General features: G+C 43.1%; 1 long non-coding RNA gene across 1 annotated transcript in view; it reads right to left on the reverse strand.

Moving 5' to 3' along the window:
- Positions 1-12,725, reverse strand: part of LOC121433694 — an 89,770-nt gene that overhangs the window by 39,593 nt on the left and 37,452 nt on the right. Inside the window, exon 2 of the long non-coding RNA XR_005972347.1 lies at positions 9,261-9,311. This is a non-coding gene — a long non-coding RNA (uncharacterized LOC121433694). The remainder of the gene's footprint in view (positions 1-9,260; positions 9,312-12,725) is intronic.

The following is a 12,725-nucleotide window of genomic DNA, read 5'->3' on the forward strand; positions in this document are numbered from 1 at the left end:
GTTAGAAACACACATATAGGGCTAACTGGTTGCCTTTTATTAAAACTGCAGCTTACACAGCTTACGCTTCTCGGAGGTAGTCAATCCTTTCAGGACACTTGTGAAAAATTACTTTGCTTTTTTCTTTTCCAAATGGTAAAACACTGATGAGAAATCAGTATTAAAGTTAGTGTGAGCGTAGAGAAAACTCGCCTCTCGAAGGACCTGATAAATGCAGTTTGTAATTTCTGAACTGGCCACAAGAGGGCGTCTTTTAGTCTCGGTGAAATAAACCAGTGCAATCCTTGATTTGAACTTTACATTTTACAAGGAAAGAAAAATGAATTGAAAACCAAGCACTGGGTATCTTGCCACCACTAATACTTGGCTGACTATACAGTTTGTAAAATGTGAAATTGGTTGGTCACACTCTCATTTATAATTTAGAGTTGATTTTTTTTCCTTTTAGGTTTGGCGTCATCCGCGATGGAAACTAGGCACCCTTTAAAAGCATGTGCACGATTTCTTTTCCCAGTCAGTAGATGAAGTAGAGCCAAGCATCATCTTTATTTCTGTCAGTTTTGCTATTAATATATACATATATATATATAGATATATAGATATATAGATATATATCCTCCTATTATGCAGTTCAGTAAGAGTTCTGCAGACTTTGGCTCCTTATTTATTATTTAAGGTAATGCTGTCAGGCTACAGAATGAATTTTCCTTAGTCTATCTCTACTCCGCACCATCTCTGGTTAGTGGTTTCTATGCATTTTATTGTCATCCTTAGGGAAAAAGACTCATGCTCCCCCCGAGATGCGACCTGGTTTTAAGAAAAGAAAGAAGGTTTGGGAGTTGGAGATGGCAGCAGTTTGCTGCCTAGCATCTATGCAGCCCTGGGTTCCATCTCCAGTAACATAGAACACTGGGCATGGAGATGCACACCTGTGCCCAACACTTAAGAGGTAGAAGAGGAGGATCAGAAGTCCAAGGCCGTGCTTGACTATAGTCTCCATAGCAAAACAATTTATAGACTATGTAAAAAACAAACAGAAATGTCTGGAAGTCATTTCTAGAAGGCTAACAAGAAAGCGCTAGCGTTGGAGACCCTACAGCACACTTCTGGGTTTTGGTTTTCAGCTTTTGCCTGTGGGTTCTCCATCCTGCCCAGGGCTCCATCTCCACACATGCCACTCCTTAAGCTCAGGTCCCCGTCTTCTATGATTGTATTCCCTATGACAGCCAAGAACGCCATGCACAGCACCACAGCCGCCACAAGCCGCCATCAGCTTTCTGATTCCTTGCCCGACTTACACACCTTTCCTCAGTTCTACTGAAGTTTTGCAAAATTTGGACAGATAAAACCAAGATCACCTAGAATATTTTCCCATCAATATCACCTCTCTCTCTCTCTCTCTCTCTCTCTCTCTCTCTCTCTCTCATAAACTTTGTGTTTGAGACAGGATCCTATGAAATCTTGAATTCATTGTGTGGTACAAGATGGCCTTAAATTCTCTTGATTCTTCTGCCTCAGTTTCCCAACTCTTCCCAACCTGCTGGCATTACAATGGTGTGTTACGGTCCAGCAGTGGTGGCACAGGCCTTTAATCCTAGCACTGGAGAGGCAGAGGCAGGTGGATCTATGTGAGTTCAAGGTCATCCTGGTCTACAAAGTGAATTTCAAGAGAGCCTAGGATATACAGAGAAACCCTGTTTTAAGAAGAGGAAAAATATATAAGAGAAGATTAAAGAAACTGACAAATATGTGTTACCAAACTTGGCTAAAATCCAGCGTTTCCTGATGGATTTAGTGAAAGAGGGTTTGGTTGAAAACAATTCAATTGTGACAAACACAAATCCTCTATGGGTCTGATCTAAGTCCTCTGAATATATACATTATGGCTGTATAGCCTGGTGCTCTTTTGGGACTCATAATCTTGGGGGTGTGGGGTGTCTCTGACTTTTTTTTTTTACCTATTCCTGGTTGCCTCATGCAGCCTTGATATGAGTGTTTGTGCCTAGTCTTGTGTCTTGTTCTGTGGATAGCCCTGGGAAGCCTGTTCCTTTTCTTTTTTCTTTTTAAAAGAAAGGAGGAGTTGATCTGAGGGACAGAGGAGTTGGGAGGAGGGCCTGGGAGGAGTAGAGAGAGGGAAAAGGACAGCTGGGGGGTAATGTTTGAGAGAAAAATAAAATTTTTTAAAAAGTGGGAAGTTTTTGATAAATAATGAACTATAAATAAACTGGTCTTTTGTGATAGTTAGAGAACATTAAAAGAAGAAAATAATTGTTGCAATCTATAAAGTACAACCAACAATCCAATCAGTTCCGTAGACAAAGCTCTGCCAGTGACGTGCTCACAAAGTTCTCTTTTAGCCATGAGTTTAATCCTCAGCTCTGAGTGAATCAGGTGTGGTGGGCCAGCCTGTACTCTCAATGCTGGCAAAGTGGAGGAAGAAGGGTCAGAGGTTCAAGGTCACCCTTGATTATGTGGTGAGCTGGAGAACAGCCAGGGATACAAGAGAATCTCTCTAAATAAAATATTTAGTTAGAAAGGAACTCGAATTAACAGGCCCTTGACCTATAGTCAGTTTTGTGAGAAAGCTGTAACAAATGACCTGCATAGGCCTCTTGGAGAAGAGGAAACCGAGGAGAAGCCTACTGGAGCAGGAGGCCCAGTAGGGATGGGCAGGGACAGTTTCAGGTTCGCTTCAAACTCCACCCTCACCTTCTCCGGGATAAGTTAACACGTGTATTCAGATGGTCTTGGGATTGCCAGAAGGAAGCCTGATTATGTTAAAATGTACAGCTGCTAAAAGCAAAAGCAGGGGTCTGTACAAAGACCTGAGATTGAGATCCAAGAGTCCGGGCTCTGAGGCCCTAATCTGGTATCATGTGACTCTGATCTAGCTCCTTGTCAAAGACTATTTCTCTACTGTGACATGTGCTGAATATATTAAGGTGTTTGGATAAGAACTCCTCAAGATCATCAATTTGTGCTGTGGACAGAGCAGCAAGTATCAGGTCTTGATGGAAATGCAGAATGCTTTATCAGTTTTCTCCTGTTTAGTCTACGCTCAACACTAAATAGAGAGCCTACACCCACATCGAGAGGATGTCACGTTTTCAGAATAACTGCCTGACTTTCGAGGCAGAGCCTGAGAGATGGGCTCAGAAAGAACAGAATTCTGATGTCCGATATTTCCAAGGAAACCCTCAAGCATCTCGTCAAGTTCAGCCCTGCCTAAGTGAGAAATGTCAGGGTTTGTTTCCCAGCTTGGCCCGACTTCAGGAGGGACCTGCTGCATGTGTGTGTGCTTTGTGTGGCCCTGTGTGCAGAGAGCTCTTTCTCAGCGCCTCTTGCGTCTCTGCTGACTTGAAAGCCAGCATCCATGGAACCACATACTGTGGGAATGCGGAGGCCTCCATCAGCCTCAACTAATGCATGAAGTAGATCATAGTGCAGGGGCGGGGAACAGATTGGCAGCTGCCACCCTACCGGTGGATGTACAGGGAAAGCATACGCATAGAGTTTAACTTCTATTCTGATTGCTTCTTGGCAAGTCCTAGGGCATACAAGATGGAAGCCAGGGCACTGGATACATCCATCACTCTATTCTGGACTGCTTGTTTTTCCTCCATAAAGTCCACAAAACCTTCTATTTGATTTGCACATGAGTTGGGCTCCTCTTTTTCTCTATCATTGTTGCCTAAGCTTGCCTGGCTAGTCCTCTTGGGAACTGTTGCCCAGGTTACAATCCATGGTCTGATGGACACATAATAGGGCACAGCCGAAGAAAGGGGGCTTCTGAAGGGACGAGGCACCATTATAAATACCTCCTTAGTTCAAGTGGACCCTTCATTTGACCCCTGTAAATATAAGATTCTCAGTAGTGTAATGCCTTCAAGGTCGTCTGATGAACCAGACAGGAGGCCCATATTGGGGTTATCAAAACTTTCTCCAAGAGGTAACGTGACACCTATTGAGAGTAATTGTTTTTTTTTTCACAGAATTTCACATTAACATTGCAAAATTGTAATCTTTTTTATTTTGAAAGATCCCTAAGTAGCCACATCAAAATGAGAGGATTCGCCTGCTATAATGGAAAATCTACTAGAAGTTGAAAGATTTGTACCTTGTCATACATGTATTTTCTTTTTTTAAAAAAAAAACAGCATCTGATTTATTTTTGTGGTATCCTTGTATTTTGACATTTTTCTATGATTTCCCTTCTTGCTAGATCCAAAGTTTCCTGAGGATGTTAAAAAGGAATTTCAGGGAATTTGTGAAACTCTGCTTAAATAGGGTTATCAACTCTCACAAAGAGAAATCCGTATTTAAAAAGCTGATCCGTTACCTAATGCACTCATGAATACCCATGCCAAGAGCTTGAAAATGGAAAGGAAGTACGGAAGATTAGGAATAAAAAGGATTTGTACAGGTTATTTTATGTAGTCTCCGCCACAGGCCAGTACTGCGCCATTTTATAGGGACCTACAGAACACAGTAACGAGTCAGGGTTTATTCAGGCAAAGTGTGAGGGATCAAAGGTTGGAATTAGAGTCTATGTGCTGGGGAAAAGCTGGTCATACATAGATGAAGCAGACAGGGCTCAGTGATCTCTGGAGTCCCGCTGCTGGATGACTGTGGCCTTCAGACAGTGGTCTGTGCCTCAGATCCCTGGCAAAGCCCAGAACTTGAAGCCAAATGCAAGTGTAATTTTTTTTTATGGAGCAATAATATTTATTTTGTCCACTCAGGTAACTCAACAGTAGAGTTGAGTTTATTTACTAGCTTTTGTCTGTATCCTGTGTCAGTACCGATGTGCCGTAGAGCTCACAGGGCACTAAGACTGGGTAGGGCTCAATCGAGATTAAAAGGAAGCAGTGATGTTGAAATAAAATAGGTGTTATTCAACAATCGAGGCCCAGGTAAAGATCATGAAATATACCGGTCTCTGTCACTCGGGAAGGTTTGATAATCTTCAACCACCACCCAAAACAAGGTTTAGAGCTGTTCACCACTCTGTAAAGTTCCCTTGTGATCCTTAGTGATCAATACCCATCCCTAAGAAGGAACACTACAGTTCTGAGAACCCAGCTACTTCTGAGAGGCAAAAGGCAAATGGCATCTGGATATCAAGATCCTTTGGCAGAACGAAGGATGGGTTATCTGAATGTGTTTCTTCTCCCATGAAGCTTATAAATCCTTAAAAACAAGCTTGGGTTCTTTTCACACTAGCCATACAGCAAGCATGCTTCCTTCTTCATCTTTACTTACATGAGAAGATACTCCTAACCAGGTGTGGTGGCGCACGACTTTAATCCCAGCACTTGCGAGGCAGAGGCAGGCAGATATCTGGGAGTTGGAGGCCAGCCTGGTCTGCAGAACTAGTGCCAGGCTCCAAAACTACACCAAGAAACCCTATCTCAAAAAAAACAGAAAACAAACAAACAAATAAAGATACTCCTAGATCATCTGAATTCATTCACTCACTTATATATTCATTCATTCAACAAAAATCTGTTATCACCTAAGTATAGGTGCTGGTTTTAAGCAAGACCCACATAGCTACATCCTTTTGGGGCCTGCAGTCTTTGCTGGGGAGACAAGCCCCTGCCATTTCTAAGACACAGGATTAACAGAGCTCTGTTGGCTGGATCGAGGACCTGACTTGGGGCTCAAAGCCACAGCTCACTACTCCCCCCATTATTTATTCACAACCTACTACATGCCAAGGCACAGTTCAATACAGCAAGAATAGAAGAAGAAACTTCAAGAGGTTTCACTTCCAGGAATTATTGATCTCTGGCAAATTGTTGCTCCTTAAAAAAATAAAATAAAATAAAACCCTGTCTGCTTTCTCCAGGACCTCTGGACAAGGAAGCACTCACATACCTTTTCCATCAAATCCACAGTTCCACATCTTTTTAAGCTGCTTTGATGGGAGCTGTTGGGCAGCTCTTAGACGGGAAAGGAAGTAGCTCTGCCAGGCAAAGGTGGAAGACTGCTTCCCCGCAGAATTTCTGGCACTTCTCGGTGCTTTAGTCAGGGTGCCGTTCGCAGAGCATTTCAAAGACAAACTACATGCTTCGGCTGGTTTGCCAGCCCTTTGAAAACAGACTAACCAGAGTCCCGAGCTCATAAAATCAGCACCTACCCTTCCCGAGACACAATCACAGTCTCCACTCTTCCTTAAGGTTAAGGGCTATAGCTTCGAGACAACAAAAGTTTCAGGTGTGGATGAGCGCTCGATACCATGAGACAGGACAGAGCTGAAATCGACTCCTCTTTGGCCGAAACTTTCCCATTAGTGTATCAGAAACAGCAGAGGCTCTGATTGCAGAGCGAATAAATAGGGCATAATGGGTTTTCAATAAATGCTGTGAGCCAGGCTCCAGATCTGTTTGGAGAGGCTTATTTGTCACGTAGAGCCTGCTGGGGGAATTGGAGACAGACCAGTAATGGGAGCTGAAGTTCACAAAATGAGACAGTGTCTGCAGGGGTGGGGTGAGGGTAGACACGTATGCAAACTGTGTCTGCAGGGGTGAGGTGAGGGTAGACACATATGCAAACTGTGTCTGCAGGGGTGGAGTGAGGGTTGCAACCTGTGTCTGCAGGGGTGAGGTTGGGATTTACATGTATGCAAACTGTGTCTGCAGGGGTGAGGTTGGGGTTCACATGTATGCAAACTGTGTCTGCAGGGGTGGGGTGGGGATTAACATGTATGCAAACTGCAAAGACGTGACTTCTGACTGGAGTGCTCCAGTGCTGAAAGCCACCTTCCACTTCAACCTGGAGTCTGCAGATTTTCCAAACAGTCTTCATCTGAAAGGGAGACAGAGCTTATGAAGCTTTTTGACTTCTGTTTTGTTTTATTTTAGTTTAGGTGTGGGTAAAAATAAGCTTGAAGCTGAGTGTAGTAAAGGGTCTTAAATCACAGAGCTGATTAAACCAGAACTGAAGACTGAGCTCTCCATTTCCAGACCTCTGTGTGTGTGTGTGTGTGTGTGTGTGTGTGTGTACGTGCGTGTGCGTGTGCGTGTGTGTGTGCATGTGTGTGTGTGTTTTATGTTTGGTTTTGGGGAGGGGTTGTTGTTGTTTTGGGGATTTTTTGTTTGTTTGTTTCTCGGTATAGCTCCAACTGTCCTGGAACTCACTCTGAAGATGAAGCTGGCCTCAAATTCACAGAGATCCACCTGTCTCTGCCTGACAAATGCTGGGATTAAAGGTATGTGCCACCACCACCTGGCTGGCCTGTATGTTTCTAACCCACATAAAATGCCGCTGTGAAGAAGGCATTTGACATGGAGGAATAAAACAAGATATTTTGTTCTAACAGACCTGTTGGCTGAGGTTTCCGTCCCACCAGTACCACAGCTGTTCAGTCTCAAAGAATCGCACAGAGGTCTACATTGATTATAAACTGATTGGCCTATTATCAGGCTTCTTATTAACTCTTATAACATATTAGCTGGTCCCTCAGAAGGGAACCCAGAGTCGTCTATCTCCAAACTGGGATCCTCAGAAGTCAAACCAGTTATGTCAACAATACATCTAGCACTGATAAAATAAAATAAGAAATCAATCCTTGGCATATTGAAATCGGAAAGAATGAGACATAATTTATGAAATCAAGCCAGAATTGTAGAAAGCCCATCAGTGGTTTCAATTTACTTTTCTGCTTCCTCTGCTTCCACCAGCTGTCTAGAGCAAACTCACTAATAATTCAGAAAAATGTTAACACCGGAGCAGGTCCCTGAGGCTCTCATTGTCTTGGTTTTTAGTTGCTTGTTCAGTGAAGGGTTGAGAACTTGGTGTCTCCTCTGCAGAGAGTTCTGACTTCTCCAGGCTGGAGTTCCTGAAGCCACTTCTCACCGTGATCTAAGGAGGTTCTACACCTCTATCTCCTGTTTCTGGGACCTGCCCTTCACAACAACCTGCTTGCAACAAAGTAGCCAGCCTTTGCTCTGAAGTAGGAAGTATGAACAGAAACAGTAACACCCAGAGAACAAGCAGTAACCCCCTCCCAAACAAGCTCCCTAACTTAGTGTGCTTCCCAGCTGTAAACTTAGAGAGGCAGAAGAATCCGGCCGCCACGTGTGAATTTGCATTTGAATTCTCCCTGCCGGGAAGGTTCAGCAAACCAATTAACTAATTAAACCAATTAACGAAATGCGTAATTAACCTTGAAAACAGAAGTGTCAACAAGCACAACAAAGAAGTTACTCTCCCCTGGGAACTGCCTGAAGGTTTCGAGCCTTCCTGGTGTTCTGTCTTAAAGGGGTACTTTCTCAGTTTATTTCTGGAGAGTAAATACACAGGCGCTTTGAAGAGCATGAACCCAAACACGGGCTGTTTCACAGGTGAATGTATACAAGTCCTTATCAGGTGAGTGAGAACAGGAATTTCAAAGCAAGACTCCAGCGTGGAGAGTGGAGATAGTCAACACCTGGTAATCCAAACAATTGAATGGGTTGGGGGTTGGGGAGAAGGCCACTAAAAACAGTTATTGGAAGGCCATTGTTTGAACTCACCTCCTACTTGGCGGCTCCAACAGCTGAGGCCAACCCATGTGAAAGTTCCCTCTATTAACTGACATGCTATAAAGCTGGATTCTGAAACAGGCCAGCTTTCAGACCCAAGAAACTCATAGCAAGTGCCCTGATTTCCTGATCTGCCGGACAAGGAACTCCCTCTGCTTTAGTCAACGTAAAATACCTGAAACGGGGACTGGCTGCTTGTGTCTGGATTCTGCTGCCTTCGGCCCTTCGCTGCCTGCTCCCAGCTCTTGGGAACACAGTCAGCCTGGTAGAATGAAGTCTTGCCCACTTTTAGGATTGCAAGCAAAAGCCAACTGGATATTGAAACTGAAGTCGCTGTCCTTTCGTTCTTTGGCACAATGAAATCTTGTGACCTTAGGCATTCTGCTGCTGGTGGTGACCCTTCCTTGCCAAAAACAACCCGTGAACACCTTGCCTGTGTATTCTGAAACATTTTGGTTCTCTGGCTGCTCAGGAAATGTTACTTAGAAAAATTGGTCTAGGGCTGGCAGAAGGTGGAGAGGGTAAAGGTGTTCATGACCAAGTCTGAGAACCTGTTCAGTCCTCACAATCCACACAGCGAAAGAAAGGATGGATCCCTGTAAGCTGTCCTCTGACCCTCCCACACACATTTCCACACACACTGTTTTGAATGAGCAATGTATTTTTTTAAAAATCAGGAAACAATAGTTGTCTCAGAAAAAAAAAATCAACAGGGCTGGAAATGTAGCTCACCAGTAGAGTTCTTGTCCAGCAGGTATAAGGCTCATGGTTCAAGCCTGAGTACTGAAAAATAAATAAGCAAGTTAATTTACCAATCAATCGACAATGAGCTAGTAGATAAATAACACATTTAAGTTAATAGATAATAGATACATAACACATACAAATAGATAACACAGACGAGAACTGAACAGCCATTTACTAAGGTAGCTTGAAGTAGAAACCCATTTCAGAAAACAAGCAAAATCTCCAAGGAGAGACACACACAGAGCATCCAAGAGAACTGGAAGCTAACCATCAGGAAATGTGGAGCGTGAAATATGTACATGTAAATATGTATGAGAAGCCTCATACTGGATTTTCTTCTTCCTCTTCTACAATAGACACTGCTTTTCGCATTGACCTTGGAAGAGATCAAAGCTAAGTCAGCATAGGATTTGATTTCTAATCCTTGAGTAAAAAGATACACTGTGAACTATAGCACCCAGCCAAGCTCACAGATTCTCCCCATAGACGGGGCCCTGAAATGCAATGTGTATCTAACTCCAAGGCTTGAAGAATCAAATTTCAACTGCTCATACGCCACAAGCTCCACTGCCACTCAGGGCAGAACAAGTGCCCGGTGGTATCTGAGCTCACCTCAGGGCCTCAGCTTCTTCATCTAGATGATGAAGAGACCTTAGAATTAAAAATCTCTACGGTCCCTCTGATGATCCTCACAGCCGCCTTCCTGTGGTACAGGCGGCTAGAGTTCTGACAGGAAACACTCCCATGACTGCTATTTTTTATCAATTAGCATAATGAGACTTCAGTATGAGAAGCTTTTCTTGGGAAAAAGGACAATATTCTCTTTGGCCAGTCTTATTGAAACTCTAGTCAGGGAATGTATCAAAAAGGAAGAAAAAGAGGAAAAAAACAAAGAAAGAAAAGAAATGAAGGAAGGAGGAAGAGAGGGAGGGAGGGAGGAAGGAGGAAGAGAGGGACTGAGGAAAGAAAGAGAGAAGAGAGAGAGAGAGAGAGAGAGAGAGAGAGAGAGAGAACACGGAACGAAGGAACCAAGGAAGGAAGGAAAAGCAAGCACCATCCCAGACCCGGGGTGTGAACCCAAGAAAGTCAGACCCCAGCGTCTCTGGGGAATCTAGAGCTACACAGTTGATGGTCAAGCAAAGAGTAAGGAATGTGATTTTTTTAAAAATCATCCTAGACCACAGAAACTCAGGTTCAATTTTCTTTAAATTGTGTAATTGACAGTGACAAACTTCTAGAGAAACCTGTCCCCACCATACAAATTAAGAAATTAAACTTCTAGAAAGACGTGTGGATCATCTTGGTGGGACTATAAACAAGCAAATGAGGACCGGTGACCCTTGCACGCACCTTTGTTTTGCCCTGCTGCATTCCCCAACGGGGCTGTCCTCCTCAGCCCAGCCCAAGATGTCTAGGGGTTGCACCAATCCCACTCAGGGTTTCTCCCTACAAATCAACCTTGTTCTGCATCTATGCAAAGTCAGGATGTAGTGTCCCAAAAACATGAGAGGTCAACAACTGTGATATCTGATACACCTTTAGTATTAAATATAAGATATAAACATTAAATATCAATGACAATGACGCTAATATTAAATGTAAGATATTAATGTTAAATGTTGTTTTAATTTCCCAATTGCATTTGATAAATTCTGAGGCAATTTGCTAATAGGTGAAAAGTTAATCCAAGAAAAATAGTTTTCAAATGTATAAAACCTATTTATTTCCATTGGTGAGATGGAAGCCTGACAGCTTGAATTCCATCCTCTGAAGCAAAGTGCAGTAGGTCATTCATCTGTAATCCCAGTACCCTCTGAGGGGAAATGGGGATCAGACACAGAAGAGTCAGCCAGAAGCTAGCCCAGGGTACCAATTGTAGCAGCATAAACAAGAGATGCCCAGCCTTAACAAGGTAGAAGACAGGAACTAATCCCATCCCTCAAAGCTGGTCTCTGATATCCACACACACGGTAGCATGTGTTCATTCACATCAAGCATGCATGCATACATACACACGTACAGAAAATGCAACCCACATAAAGGCCATTGCACATTTAAATGCAGTGTTGCCTGCTTACATTAGTACCCTAAACCAAGACTTTTCCGACACAGGTGTCCACCCATGTTTAGGAAATACAAGCAGAACTAGGATGAAGAAGCCGTTCATGGTTGCCAACTTGAGAGATATTGTCAGACACATGATGTAAAGATAATTATTTAGATAATTAGTACAAACATTCGCAATAGTACAACAAGAATATTGACTTTCTATGTTCTATGACTTGCTTCTTCTAAGCCATGAACAACTAGAATACAGAAATATTACGGGGTATACTTTTTTGACTGGCACTTAGAAGAGAAGAAGCAAACACTAATTTTCAGGTTATTGAGCACTCGAGACATCAGCTGCAGGCTTAGGCTGGACTTTGGATGTTTGCTGCTGGAAAAGTAAAAAGCAGGGGTAGCTTTAAAGATATCACTTGGTTTGAATCTTACAGACTTCAAAAGGCCAAGTGATTTGTTTATGGAAGTCATTAGAAGAAACACAGGAAGAAAACTAGAAATGAAATGTTTAAAGCCAATCATCAGTGAGGAGTCACTGGGCTGAGGTCTCTTTTCTAAAACTTTGGTGATACAGAGATCAAAGGGCTTCATCAGGGAAGCCAAGAAACCTAGGGAAATTCCCAGAATTCCTCAGGGCTAATGCTGAGCTAGCCAGATGAGGAAGCGGACTTCCTTCCTGCCTGTCCTGGCAACATCCTTAACCTTTGTCCTTTGCTCTTCCGAGCTTACTGCTGGGTTCCCCTCCTTTAACCCAGTCACCTTCTCACATCGCTCCAGAGTGAACGGAATCATCTGCATCGTATAGATGGCCAGTCCATACACTAGCGTGCTAGCATTCGGTTATCATTCCTGCTAGAAGGGCAAGAGCTGTGATTTACTTATCCCCTTCCCACAAAACAAATCCTCTCTAAAAATGGGAGTTATAGAGATTTCCTTTTAGATGCTAGAGACAGAGAAAGGGATTAAAATTAAAGGAGCATATGTTGAAACTGGAGTGATAGCTCAGAGCTTGCAAGCCCAAAGACCTGAGTTAATCCCAGCACCCAGGTAAAAAACTGTGGATGGTGTCCCACACATAATTCCCGTACTAAGAAGGAAGAGATGGTAGATCTCAGAAGATCTCAGAAGCTTAGTCAATGGTAGAGCTCCAGGTTCCAGAGAAAGACCCTGTGCCCCAAAACAAGGTAGATACCTCCTGAGGAACAACACTGGCTTCCACTTGCATAGGAATACATATGCAATGTACATGCATATCCACACATACATGTGCCTAAATGTGGGCGCACACAAAGAATATATTAAGATATTCAACGTGCTGGAGCCATTGTAGTTTAGAATGCACAAGTTGCGGTGAGCAAATATTTTTTATTCTACTTTATATGAAGC

This window comes from Microtus oregoni, unplaced genomic scaffold, assembly GCF_018167655.1.
Source record: "Microtus oregoni isolate MIOR12 unplaced genomic scaffold, Mior012 000040F_ref0000088, whole genome shotgun sequence".
NCBI lineage: Eukaryota > Metazoa > Chordata > Mammalia > Rodentia > Cricetidae > Microtus > Microtus oregoni.